The sequence below is a fragment of the Dasypus novemcinctus genome, chromosome 1 (assembly GCF_030445035.2).
Source record: "Dasypus novemcinctus isolate mDasNov1 chromosome 1, mDasNov1.1.hap2, whole genome shotgun sequence".
Classification (NCBI taxonomy): domain Eukaryota; kingdom Metazoa; phylum Chordata; class Mammalia; order Cingulata; family Dasypodidae; genus Dasypus; species Dasypus novemcinctus.
This window is the reverse complement of record NC_080673.1, coordinates 144548336-144563192: the sequence shown is the minus strand read 5'-3', so window position 1 is coordinate 144563192 and position 14857 is coordinate 144548336.

Below are 14857 nucleotides of genomic sequence, written 5' to 3'. Positions count from 1 at the left end.
AAAAATCTTTTTGTCAGATTACTTAGGAAACTGGAATTAAAAATTGTGCATTTAGACTTATCTCTAGATTTTTAACGAAAAGAGCCATCATTCCTCAGAGTGTTTTAAAACGCCAAGCTGAATAGACACTCTACTTAATTATCCCTCTCTCCACAGCAGGAGTTTCAATTTGACTGGGATATTTTTTACTTAGTCAATACTTATAGGAAAATAGTGAAACAATGATTTTAGAGTGTTCTATGAAATTGGATTATTTATTGAGTTTTAGAGAGGGAAGAAAGAAAAGTTATTCCTTGCTGGAATGTTGAAATATATATACAAATTGAGGCTGCTCTCCACTTAAAAGTCATGAGCAAGATACTAGTAACTATGGTTAGTTGTGTTTGTCTAACTTATGAAGTTTATGCCCCTGGCAAGAGAAAAAATTCCAAAACTTTATAGGTTTATCCTCTGTCTTGATCTTTGTTACATTTCAGACTTTTCCATGGTCTACTGCCCTCATGTGGATCTGATTTGTGAAGATAAAAACAACTGTGTAATTTAAAAAATACCCGTGTGGGTAACTTCAACTTTTCTCTTTTTACCATTAATTTCTTTAGTTTGTATTTATGAACATAACAACATTTCATTTTTAAATAACTATTTTTCAATGGTAAAGTTACAAAGTTATATGAAAGTAATAGTCTACTCTAGAAAAATGTTTTTGAGAAATTTAGAAATATAACCAGCAAGACTACTGAGCTCAGAGCAGAGGGTATATTTTCTTTCACTGAATGAATTTAAATTAGATAATTTTGTTGATTATCCATGCTTTTTGTTGACGCATTCAGATTACTCAAGCTATGGTAAATAAAAGTGTATTTTTTCTTCTGGTCAGACTTCTGGAATGACTTGATTCTGAAAGGAATTTATAACCTTAAGTGTTATATGATTAACCTTAAGTTATGATACAATTATAGGAATGACTAGATAGGGCAGAATTCTAATGATTTAAGGCTATGTTCACCTAATTTTTGGGGGAATAACTTTCCATTTTAATAGTTTCATTTTATTTCTTTTTGATTCCAGAACTTGGACCATTGTTTATCTCAACTGAAAAAAGATTAAAGAAAAAAAGCTAAAATAATTTATTACACTGTTTAATTTTTAAATTTTTGCAGTACCAAAAGGAGATCATATATAGAAATTTATTACAAAGAATAGGGTCATATGACTTTCAGGGCTGTTAACATAAAAGTTGGTAACTCCAATTAAGGTAATGCTGAAGTCCTTAGTCTTAATTCCCCAAAGAAGCTGGTGAACTGGAAATTCTAGCAATAACCAGTACTGAGGCAGAAATACTCCTGACCTTTGAAGTCCTCAGTTCTAATTTTTAATACTGCCAACTAATTGGATGAGAAGACTCCTATATTGTTGGGGAAATCTCCTTTCTTGATCATAGATACGATCAACCAAATATAGATGCAAATCCCATGTAAGAAACATCCTTACAGTAATAAGTAGACCAGTGCTTGACCAAATAACTGGACACCATTACCTAGCCAAGTTGATAAATGAAATTAACCATTACAGTTGTCAAGACAAATTGTTAAGATTTCCTCACCTTGATTGGAACTCTGATTTCTTTGTTGTGATTTTATTGTTCAGGCTAATAGAAATAAGTGCTTTGTCTAACACCGATAAACTAGATAGTTATGATTTAGACTTATAGGTTTTATAAAGTAAGTTATATTGCTTTATTTCCTCTGGTTATAAAAATAACATATCATAATTTAAAAATGCCTGGGGAAAATTTGTACAATAAGGCAATAAAAATCACCCATGACTGTAACTTAAAAAAAAACAAACATCTTTAACATGTCTGGGATAATCTTTAAGGCTTTTTTATTATGCATATATAATGAGGACAATTTTTGAAAGAAAATTTAGAAACCTTTTTATGACTTTCTTATCACAAGAATTCTTTTATCTGTGGAAATATATGAATTGTTAGAGAAAATATCTAGAAAAAGAAAGAATGATGATAAACTTTTGACATGCAAAATAAGCTTTTCCAAACAAAATCCTCAAAACCAGTGTTCATAAGAAGGAAGAAATTTTCTAAATTAATTTTCTCTCACATTGAACATATCAATGACCAGGTCATAGAGGTTTTTTTGTAGTTGCTTTTTGTTTGTTTGTTTGTTTGTTTCTAAAACATACTCTAGAGAAGATATCCTGTCTTGCATTAAGACTTAAGAGGCTAGAAATACAAAGAAAGGGGAATATGACCAATGGATTGTGGAATCATGAGAAGGACATAGAAAGGAAAAGAGGAGAAATGGATTGAAAAGGTCAGGATCTAAGGTGATTTTGTCCCATCTCTTCCTTGTCTTGAATCCAATTCAAGGAATAAGCATCAAAATGAGGATGATGAACATTGCTTAAAAATTTATAGAGAAATTAAGGAAAGCACTGAGGACAGTATGGAATTGAACTAAAATGGGAGTGCCCATTTAAGGAGAGAATGCTGTGTGCTCAGGCAGAGAGAAAGAGAGGGCCACTAGTTTTGGCTTCCATGTGGTGGCTTGCTAAATTAAGGGCAAGTATCTACCAGGGTGAGGCCATTGTATGAATAGACTAGATGTATAGTGGAGACTACAGATGGGTCATGAACTTGGATGAAAAATATTGTGAAAATTCAAAAATGGTTTCAGCAGATGAGAGTTATTTGGAGGCCACGTCAACAGGAAGGGCTATTGAGATCAGACTGAGAGGGGAAATGATAAGTTGTGCCATCTGCTGATGCCACCTTAAATGCCATCACAGACAGCCAGGTAAGGAAGGGATGTTGCATGGCCATAGTAGGAAGAGGCTACCTTCCTGATCCAAGGACCCACCTCTTCTGTTCCATAGTCACATGGGCTCTTTTACCACATTCATCTTAACAACATCTTGGAAAGGATCAGGGATTTGGTGAAGAACAGAAATTCAGAGAAGCTGAATCATTATCTTAAAAAACTGATTTATTGCATTTTTTATGTAATTGGTTTCACTAAGAAGTAAGTCAGATTTAAATTTGCTACCTAGTGACTAAAGTATTGGGAAGAAGAGGACTTCAGTTATTAGATTTATATTAGTTCTCAACATCCAAATTTTAGCACAAGTAAAGTTTAAAACCTATTATATAGAAAAGCTTAAAATATGTATATAATATACATTTATTGAAATATAATTATATATGTATATATATGTATGAATGCACACAAACACAATCAACAAGGAAATCCAGCTATTCCGTCTATTATAATAGCAATTATTTTCTTCTTTTAAGAAGTAAATTCGTACCTGTTTATGATGCTTAATGGGAAGAATCTGACACAGGACAGGCTTCTGGGGAGTGTTTGAGTGCTCATTTTGTCATAATGGGTTATATCATTGGATGGAGACCCATACAATGAGAGTGAAGGTATACCCGCATCCTGGGGAGGACTGATGTTCTCAAATAGAGGGAATTGTATTTCTCAAAAGAAATGGTGGCTCCAAATACAAAAGGGCAGTTGAGCATGTCAAGCCCTCAGCATTGTTGCAAGTATCTCTGAACACGGCCCTTCAAGCAATGAAGAGTGACTGTCACTGTGGGCCCTGAGGGGAGGGTGAAAGAGGTATTGAATAGGTGGAATCAGTGTAACTGTGGGGGAATGGAAATGTTCCACAAGATTATGCAAGGATGGATATAGGACATGTTAAATTATACCAAAAATGTATAGGGGCCTATAGGCTAAAATGTAAATCATAATGTAAAACATAATATAACTAAAAATTTAGAAAATTGTATAGTCTAAAATATAAACTACAATGTAAACCCAAGTATAACCTTGTTTGAAAGCTATTGTCTCAATATCTGTACATCAGTTGCAGTAAATATACTATGAATATATAAAAAGATTATTGCTGGGGAAAGGACAAAGTGTTTGTTGTTGAATATGTGGGAGTACTGTATATTGTATATATGAATTACTGTGGTCTAAAACTTTTGTGACGACAAGCTTAATAATTAGAAAAAAAAAGGAAAAGAAAGGACGTAGACACTGAGGGAGAGATGGAAGTAGTTGCCTTGCCAATGTGCATAGAGGGCAACACTTATTGCAGTGATGGAAGGCAAAATATCAAAAACAAAGCTTTTTCTTTTTTTAATTTTTTGATACTCCAATTTATTTTTACTTCAATTTTTCTAAATTAGTGTGTATTCTATATCTAACCTCTAAACCCATCACTATATTCCATTTTACTATTAATGGAACCTGGCAATATATTGGGCTTCATTTTCAGGGAGGTTTTGGACCACAGAGGGGTTTGATGGTGGTGGGGGAGGAATACTGGTGTGGGGTGTTAATGGTGGGGGTTGCATGGTTGGGAGTTCTCCAGGGCAAATGTGTGGAGTGCATAAAAATGTTTGGATATTTTCATAATGGTTACGGTTGGGAACAACAGCTGGGGGAGAGCTGAGTTGCTGGCAGGGGGAGCTCTGTCACATTCCCTAATGGAACAGCAACAATCCCCCGAGGGCAATGGCTAAGACCAATAAAGAAGGGTGGTTCAACAATGAGCCCTTGATGCTACTGACTATGCTTGTGAGCCTGCGTACCTGAAATAAGAACAAGGCCTAGAGCAGCAGGGTGCCTAAGAGTTACCTCCTGAGAGCCTCCATGTAGCTCGAATTAGCCAGTCTTGAAGCCAAACTCAGCATGTAAATGCATTGCCTTCCCCCCAGCGCAGGACGTATTCCAAGGGATGAGCCTCCGTTACACCGAGGGATTACTACTAAGTACCAGCTGATGATGTTGCTGGAGAACAACCTTGAACAAAAGGGTCAACTCAGACCAGCAGAATATCTCACCCTACATGTTATATCAGGAGTTAAAAATGCTTTTTGATCTTGAATAAAAGGGGGAAATGGAAAGGACAAATAAGTTTATATGGCTATGAGTCTCTTAGAAAAAGCCAGGAGGCCATCAGAGGGGTTGCCCTTATGCACACCTCAGCAGAGTCCCAGAGACAGCTAAAGTAGATACAATCCCATGTATTGGTTCTTCTGAGGGCTACAGAGACCCACAGGCAGATGGTCTTGGCAGATGGACTTCAGTGCCATATCAGTTGGCCCTACTTTGGAGTTTGTGGTCTTGAGTGTGATGGAGTTGGACTCAGATGTGATCTTTGTTCACAAGTCTCTCCTGTCACTTTTACTGGACCTGTGGTTGGTGCTGGGGTTTAGTGTACACTCAGGGGACCTGAATCTCCGGACTGTCCATGTGATAGCCAGGCCCTGAGCCTCAACAGACCTGCAGCTCCTACCCTCTGATTTATTGGACTTACCCCGTCCAGCTAAGAGGGAGGTGAAGAAGTTCAACCACCACACCAGGGATCCAAGAGTGCCTACAACTGCAATCAGGAGAATTGCATCCAGCATCCAAGTGGAATCTAAGCACCCTCTCAATACAGAGGTGGAGCAGACATAACCATCCCAGAGTCCACAGGATGGAGGAATAGAGTATGGATTAGAGTGGACATACTGATACTCTATTCTGGAACTATTATGTTTAGTAATGGAAGCAAATGTAGCATTGAGATGGAGAAAGTAGCCATGGTAGCTGCTGAGGGTGGGGAGTGGGAAGAAGAGATATGATGTGGGGGCATTTTCAGGACTTTTAGTTTTCCTGGGTGGTACTGCAGGGACAATTATTGGACATTGTAAGTCCTCCCATAGTCCACTAGGTGGACGGGGTTAGAGTGTAAACTATAATGTGGACCATTGACCATATGGTGCGGCAGTACTCAGAAATGTATTCACCAAGTGCAATGAATATCCCATGATGATGGACGAGGTTGTTGTTATGGGAGGAGTGGGGTGAGGGGGTGGGGGGAGTATAAGGGGATCTCATATTTTTTGAATGTAACATTAATAAATAAATAAAGACAAAGAAAAAAAGATGTAAATTCGAAAATATGCATTTGAAATTTTATGTTTTGTGAAAGTAACTTATAAACAATTATAAAACATAACTCAAGGAACAAAGTCAAATGTCAGAAGCCTAATGTTTATTCCTTCTTAGTCATAACCCTTTCCCTACTGCAAGAAGTATTCACTGACTTGGCTTTATGTAAATTATTCTTTAATAGTTATATGTACTTTTATCACTTCTGTTTCCCTAAATAATATGATATAATTTTTCTTTCTTTCATTTTCATATATTTAAGTTATACTGTATGTATTATATCTTCTTTAATGCAACATTTTAAAATAACATTTAATCCATCATGTTTTAGCAATCTGTGGATAATCACATTTATAGATACAAAGTATAATACTGTATTTTTATACCAGAAATTATTTATTCATCCTACATGGATAATGTGAAATATTTTCAGTACTGTGCTATTAAAAATAACACTGCTCAGATTATTTGTATACATACATATCCTAAGCATATGATCATGAATTTCTGTAGGGAACATATTATGGGTGTAATTACTGTATCACCAAATAGGAATATTTTCAACTTCACTAGGAATGACAAATTGTTTTCAAACAGATTAGAAAAGCAAAACTGTGCTTTATAATCCCAGAAAAATATTTATTTGAATACTCTGTGGTTCTCTAATGCTGGGAATTTAGATTGTTCTTTTGTTATGATTATGTATAATGATACAGTGAATTTCTTTGTGTGCTTTATTCTCTGCATCAGAGTCTCTATATATTTCCTTATGATCAGTTGTCAGATTTGAAGTCCTTTGATTAAGTGTTTAATAATTTTTGAGGCTTGATACAGTATTTTTATGTTCAAAAACATCCTGATATTTTGGGCTGTCTGCAAATATCTATATTCATTTGCTGCTTGGTGAAGAATAGTTGTTGAAAGTACAATAACATCAAAGAAGAAATAAGTTTAGCAGAACCAAGAATACTTTTTATAATTTTTCCTACCTATGTCAGCTATTTATTATAAACAGGGGTGTTTCCCTGCTTCCCAGAATATTATAAAGGCTTTCTCTAACTAAATTCTTTTAATTAGAATAATGAAATTATATTAGTCTGAAAGCACTGTTCGTTGCTGTTGTTTTTTTATTTTATTTTATAAGTGTTAGTGATTTCTGGGTTTGTGCATTATTCAAGGAAAGAAATCCACATGTTAAATTTGAGAATTCTGTTCTTATGCACAAAAGAATCAAAAGTTTCTGCTCTCATGACGCAAGGTAAGCAGAGCAACAGATATAAAATATGTTCATCTACATCATAATAGCATTTCTGGGTAAATTTTTAGGGGTGGCAATATTGATGCCGTATCTGACAAAATTAAAAAAACAAACAAAACATAAAAGCTCAAATAGATGTTAAAAAGGCCTTCAAGCATTTAATAAATCTGTTGTTGTTTTGTATTATTTAAAACTCCTTGGTTATTCTTAGATATATATTAAAACTTTTTTATAGCCACATATTTTCTATAAATTTCCTTGAGATTTTATTTCAAATTATTTCCTTTTGGATGCACAGTTAAAGGGCTAAACATGCAGAAAAGTAAGCTGTGAGTCAAGAATAACCATGCTGGAAAATAACCTCCAAGGGAAAGGTAAATCTACTAAGACTGTACAAGACAGAACTGTACTAATGTCAGTTAATTTTATTTGGATTGAATTGCCTACAACTAGAGCTGAGTTAACCAAAGCCCTCAATATCGTTTTTTTCTTTAGTCGTGGCCTGAGTGATTTGATTTCAAGTCGCTTGGGATTTAAGAAACAAAATCCTCTCCATTAAAACTGCACAGTGTTTATGACCACCACAGGGATGGTTTAAAAAACAAAGAAAAAGTTGACTTATGAAAAATAAAACTGGCTAATTATAGCAAATGGCCTTAATTTAAAATCCACAGGTGCCTCTTTTACAAGCTTTGCTGAGCTTTTGCCCATAGTACATTTACATGTCACGGGATAGAGTTGAAATCTTTGCTGTGGCCAGTTTTAGTTGGGGATAATGTGGTTCACCTCTATTTACAGGTCAGACTACATATGATGTCATAGAAATTATAAAACATAAGAAAGTTTGTTTCTACCTTGAGGAACATTACATCTGGATCATTATTTATGGAATTTAAGTAAAATGAAATCAATTAATGTCCTGCCAAAGAATCCATTTGCGATGCACTTTGTTTTAAGTGGAAGTATAGAGGGATTTACTCTATGGTTCATACTATTTACTTTTAGCTCACTCTCTCTGCCTAGAAGGGCCTGCACCAAATCTCAGTGCATATTTCTGTCCTTCTCTCCCATTTCTCACTAGCTCTGTACTTTTACCCCATTTCCCAATAAAGTACTTTTACTGGCCTAACTAAAAAACAAAATGAAACAAAACAAAAAAGAAATCTGTTATGAGAAGCATTAAGATGTATTTAGTGAAAACAATTTTTATTAAAAAGTTTGGTAACAGTGGATTTCCATCAATTAATAAATAAGATGAATGTGATTTTATATGCTAGGGCCTAACAGTAACCCCCAAGTATATGTATACATTTTTCACATTTACATTTCATTTACAGGTTCAATTTACTTAATTTGGTTATTTTCCTGACATATTCATTTCTTAAAAGTGTAACATTCCATCCAATCTCTGTAATCTGTAAGAATGAGAGTATTTGTTTTTCTCTTTGTCTAACTCCAGACGTGTATTTCCTGATATATTTCTTATGGATGTTACAAGCTTTCAAATTTTCTTACTCTAGGTACTTAGAGTTTAGATCAGTCCCTTGGAATCCTTACGTTTCTAAATAAGTCAGGCACCTAATCTTCTTCAAGTTGTTGAGTAGTTAAAACTTCTGGATCATAATTAGAGTTTCAAGCTGAATTACTCAGAAAGGATTAGGGAGAAAGCCAATGAACTCCTAAGATTACTGTCTTAAAATTGACCCACGGTGTCAGAGAGAACAGCAAAACATACAAATTAAATACTTACAATTGCTTTTAAATCTGAAAATTATAATATAAATAAATCATCTAAAATTCACCAATTATTTAAGTACTGTGTTAAATCTTTGCATAGATTAGAATGAGCTATAAAATCCTGCATGTAGTGATAGGTATCTATTTACTTTTTATATTCACTGGGGAAATACACATGGAAGCTATTTTGGTTTGGTTATCTTTTTTATTTTTGTTTGGAAAGTACATGCTGTGTGATAGAATGAAACCTTCAGGTTCCTCATCTTTTAAATCAGGCTGATAAATCCTCCCTTGCAGAGTTTCTAGTGGAATAGCAGGGGCTCAGCTAATGGTGTAATTAAGTTACTGTTTTGCACTAACATATCCATTTATGACATTTCTTATTTGAAAATTTCACATTGTTTTGTACAAATATTTTCTTTATCAGCAGTTATTATTTCACATGAGTTCTGGGACTCATTCTCATGTGCAGATAAAATATGTACCTATATCATTAGCAATTACTATGACTCAGGTTTTGCTGACATTTTAAGGAAAAATCTAACTTATTTTCTATCAAAGGTATTGCCATCCTCATCTTTTTTTTATATTTTTAAAAGACAATCTCATTTACTGAAGAAAGATCAACCAGGAAATGTCCCCTATTATCAAGTATGGGTAATTATCTTAATAACAGATAGACTATTTTGAGCACCTACTACACTTAAAATGCTACACCATGCCATGCATACTAAACATTCTCCTTTTTCATAGGTGATAAAATAGTAACTAGGGGAGGTTATATAATTAACCAAAGTGGCTAAAACATGAATTAAATCCAGGTTTGTGGATTTAACTCTGATTTTTCTAGAAACGACAGTTATCATCTTTCATTGTGGTCCTCAGTATTTCATTGAACACTTGTGTGTACAGACTTCTAAGCCTAGACAAGTTTTCTTGTATTTGGAAAGTGAGGCTAAGAATAACTTAATATTGCTTAACCTGTTCTGTACTACTATTGCTACCAGAATATTCAATTTATTTAAAGTTTTCCTTTTCTTAGGATATTGCTGACAACAGTAAAGTTTAAATGCTTTACTCAGCACAACATTTTCCAGTCATAACAATATAAGATATATAGAAACTATTCTCCTTTAAATAGTAATACTGTGGAAAATTGAACTCCACAAACACAATATAGCTAAGAGTACAAATGTATACAACTAGAATGACATTTGTTAGTTCACTTGGCACAGAATCATAGAACTTTAGAAGTCAAAGGGGCCCCAATAAATAGATCCAAAAGATTTGTAGAAACCTAGACCTGCAATGCAAGCCTTAGTCACATAAATGGTCCACTCAGAAAATTGTTTGAGATAAACGTCTTAATGTTTTCGAATTTAAGCTATTGTAAGGTTTGTTTGTTCATTCAATATCATTAAACACTTTTCATGTGCCAGATATTGTTTCAAGCTTGGGGAACCCAGTGCTGAATAAAAAGGACAAGGCTCTGCTCTCATGGAGCTTACTCCCTGGTAGACAATGAAACAAATCACAAACCATGGAGCAAATAAAAGACATTTCACTTTTGATAAGTGCAGGGATTTGAAAAGTGCAGCCTGGAGGTAGAACTGTGTGTGAAGGTGTGTACAGAGCACTTTAGGGAAGCAACTCCCAGAGGAGGTCGCACACAAGCTGAGGCTTCTCTGAAAAGATTAATTTTCAGAGAAAATATTTGAGAGTAAAATTATATGAAAAAGCCTACTGTGTGAAAATCTGGCATCAAAGAGCTCCAGAAATGCAAAGGCTCCAAAGCATAAACAATTTTGGAAGTTTGAATATACAAAATTAAAGCCCATATGGTTAAAAGACAGTTAATAAATGGCTTAAACATCTCTACATAGAGAGGGGCTTGTTTGGAAGCACAGGCTGGATGAGTGTCCTCAGGAGTGCAAGCACACTATTTTTTTATTTGATTGTGTATTTATTTGGAACAACTTTGGGAAGCCTGATGGAAATTATTGGGATCTTAAAACCCCTCCTTTGGCTTTCACAGACACCTCTTGGTGACAGCATGGGAAGCTGTAGGCAGAAATCAGACTATGTATGTCCTTGCTGTACATAGTAAATATTTTAAATATCTTCTAAGGGTACTGGCAAGTGACATTATACTTTGTATTTTATAATATATATATATTTATATATCCCAAGATTTAATTAGCTAGAGCTGCTCTCCCAAATACCAAGTAATGAATTGGCTTAAGCAATGGGTATTTATTAGATCATGGTTTTGAGGCTAGAAGAAGTACAAAATCTAGATATTGACAAGACTTGCTTCCCCCCCAAAGATTGTAGTATTTTGGTGATGGCTACAAACCATCCTCAGGCTTCCTTGGTTTTCCATCACATGGGAATATCCTTCCTTTCTCTCTTGGACTTTTGCTCATTTCTTGATTCTTGATGTCCAGGTTCTCTTTATAAGGACACTAGTAATCAGTAATCCAGATTAAGTTTCACCCTGCTTCAGTTGGCCACACCTTAACTAAAAATAATATCTTCAAAATTCCTTATTGCTAATGGGTTCACTGTCAGAGGAATCTGGTTTAAGATTATGTGTTTGCAGTGTTACATAATTCAACCTACCACAACCAGTCAGACTGCTAAGTGAAATATTTTGATAAAGGATTAATGTTTCAGGATTTATTTAATCATTTATTCAACATTAAGTTTTGACCTTGAACCAAGCACTGCACTAGGCTCTGAGGATTTATCAAGAGATTCCTCCATCTCATGGGCTTTATAATAAACTGAGAGCAGGCTCAAATAGCAGGGCTCCTGAGGGCTCCAGAGACATCCAGGTAAAATTGACAGGACTGACAGCTCAGTAGTCTGGCACCTGCCAGTGGGCCCTACTTTGGAATTTATGCTCCCCAGTGTGACAGAGATGGACTCAGTTTGTTTCCCCATATGTGACTCTTCTGCACCTTATATTTGAACCTCTAGCTAGTATAAGAGTTGATAGGTTTATGTCCAAGACACTTAAATTGTTGGGCTTTCCATGTGCCATTCGGGCCCTGAATCTCAAAAGAGCTGCAACACCTGCTCTCCAGTTCATTGAACTCACTCAGGACAACTAACAAGGAAATGATGATGGACAATGACTGCTCCAAGGAAAAGAGAGGGCCTATAACTGCAAGTAAGATAGTCCCAACCACCTGCCCCATGGGATCTAAATCCTCTCTTAATTAGAGGTAGAGTGGGTGTCACCATCCCAGAATCCTCAGGATTGGGGAATGAATGATAGACTAAAACAGATTTCCTGTTATCCTACTGTAGACTTACAGTTATTCTAGCAATGGAAGAACTTTTTTCCTTGATGTGAAGGCAGTGGCCAACAGAGGTTATGAGGGGAGGGAGAGGGGAAAAACAGGTGTAATATGGGGGCATTTTCAGGACATTGGAATTTTCCTGAATGACATTACAATGACAGATGCAGGCCATCCTATATCTTTTAATAACCTACAAAATTGGATGGGAAAGAGTTTAAACTATAATGTAAACTATAATCCATACTTAGTGGCAATGCTCCAATATGTGTTCACCAATTGTAACAAATGTACCACACTAATGAAGGATGCTTTTAATGTGAGAAAGTGTGGGAGGGATAGGAAGTAGAGCATATGGGAATCCCCTACTTTTTTAATGTATCATTTATGTAATCTAAGTATCTTTAAAAAAATAAAAATTTAAATTAATTTAAATTTTTTAAAAAAAGCTAAAAAATGAGGGTAGGCATATATAAATAAAGAAACACAAAAATCAGGTGGTGGTAAGTATTTATTTACAAAAATAAAGCAGGAAAATGGGATAGAAAGTGATGTGGTAGTGGTATATCTTGTAATTTACACCAGTCGTTGGGTAGATTTCTCTGATTACCTTCCATCTGAGCACAGATCAAAGTATGAAGATGGGGAGCATTTTTAGGACTTGGGAATGATCCTGAATGACCTTGAAATTACAGCTACATGTCATTATATATCTTTCCATAACCTACAGAATTGAGTGGGAGGGAGTGTAAACTACAATATAAACTAGAATCCACACTGAGTGGCAATGTTCCCAAATATGTTTATCAATTGTAATGAATGTACCATACTAATGAAAGATGTTGCTAATGTAGGAAAATGTGGGAGATGTGGGGAGTGGGTATTGGGAATCCACCATATATTCTGTATAATATTTATGTAATCTAAGTATCTTTTAAAAAATAATAAAATGAAAAGACAAAAAAATATTACTATAATTAAAAGAAAAAGTGTGAAGAAGTAAATAATGTGGATATTGATCAGAAGAATATACCAAACAAAGAGTACTCTAAGTGCAAGGCCAGTGAGGCAAGGACAATTTTTATGTACTTTTTCCTTACTAGAAAAATGAAAAAGAAAGATTTGAATTTTGACTTTCTACTCCTACCCTGTCTGTTGATTTTTAAAAATATACTGCAAAATCTTTAATCACTATATCTTATAGGATCTAGTAGGCTTTGAAGAAGATTTTAGTTTTATTTTTCTGAGTGAGATAAAATTCTTGTGGAGCATTTTGAGTGGAGGAGTGAATTTTGAGAATATAAAAATTTTATTAAAGCTCCCAACTAAATATATATTTTAGAAATCTCCAAGTTTTTAAGGAGGTGTTCAAACTAAAATAATGATATTATAAGACATGTAACACTATAATGATACTTTATGGGTGAAAAGAGCTTAGTTGCTGAACCCACCAAAGGCAAAATCTTAATAGTTTGCCACAGCATTTATTCCTTATTCATTTTTCATGTAGGCTACAGTCAGCTGTGGTTCTCCTTGACTCTACTCAGTTCTGCTTTCTCTGGTGACTAGACCCAAGGATTACAGGGTCTTCTCATTTGGGAACCTGAACTGAAGGAATTGCCCCTATTTTGGACATGCCATTTTGGTAGTGGAAGGCAGATGCACCATACCAAAGTTCAACTAGTCATTGTAGTTAAATCTTCTGCTGGGATGTTGTTTCTGCTCACACTTTATTGGTCAAAACAAGTTACATGGCCACAACTATTATCAATAAGGTAGATAAGTGTCTTCCACCCACAGTGGGTAGATAGAGTGTTTTATGAAATTACCTGTCATGGTCTGTCATCTTGGTCACACATTTTCCTTTCCTTTCCTCTTGCATGTACATATACTCTTTCCTTGCCTAAGAGCTCTCAAAAGGTCTCATTTAATCACTTAATCACACTGAAATTCAGGATAGCGTGTTCATCTCTTCCTCAGAAGGTTCAGTTCTTGCTCCTATTTATGCAGTCTATAAAGTAAAAGGGCAAATTATCTGCCCCACACATATTAAATGCACATTGATGGTAGCTAACTGGAACAAACCGTATCATTCAGAAAGTAGAATGCAAAGCAAGTAGTAGTAATTTCCATATTCTGCTTGATAAACATTGTGTTGTACCTCTGCCATGGAGGTAGGAAATGTTCCTTGTTTAGGACTCAGTTCTGCACCCAGCTGTATCTTCCCAATTCATTGTTCTTGATGGCTATTAGTTCAGCCTTCTGAGAATTCCTTCCTTTTCTATAATCCTCTTTATACTTATTTGAAGAGTTCACTGGAGAATATGCCCTGTTTAAAGGCTTAACAACATCCTGCTCTTAAATATCTGGGACTCATAATTCTTCCTCAAAGACTGAATATTGTCACCAGTAATTCAATTTTATTTTACTGGACAGTAAAATGCTGGATTTATAATTAATGCATCAATTTGTGATTAATTTTATATTTCTATCCACCTGTATTTTCTATAGACCAAACTATTTTTTCTTCACAAATATTTAAGATTAATTATAGTTGCTAGGTGTAAGGGACACAAGGAATA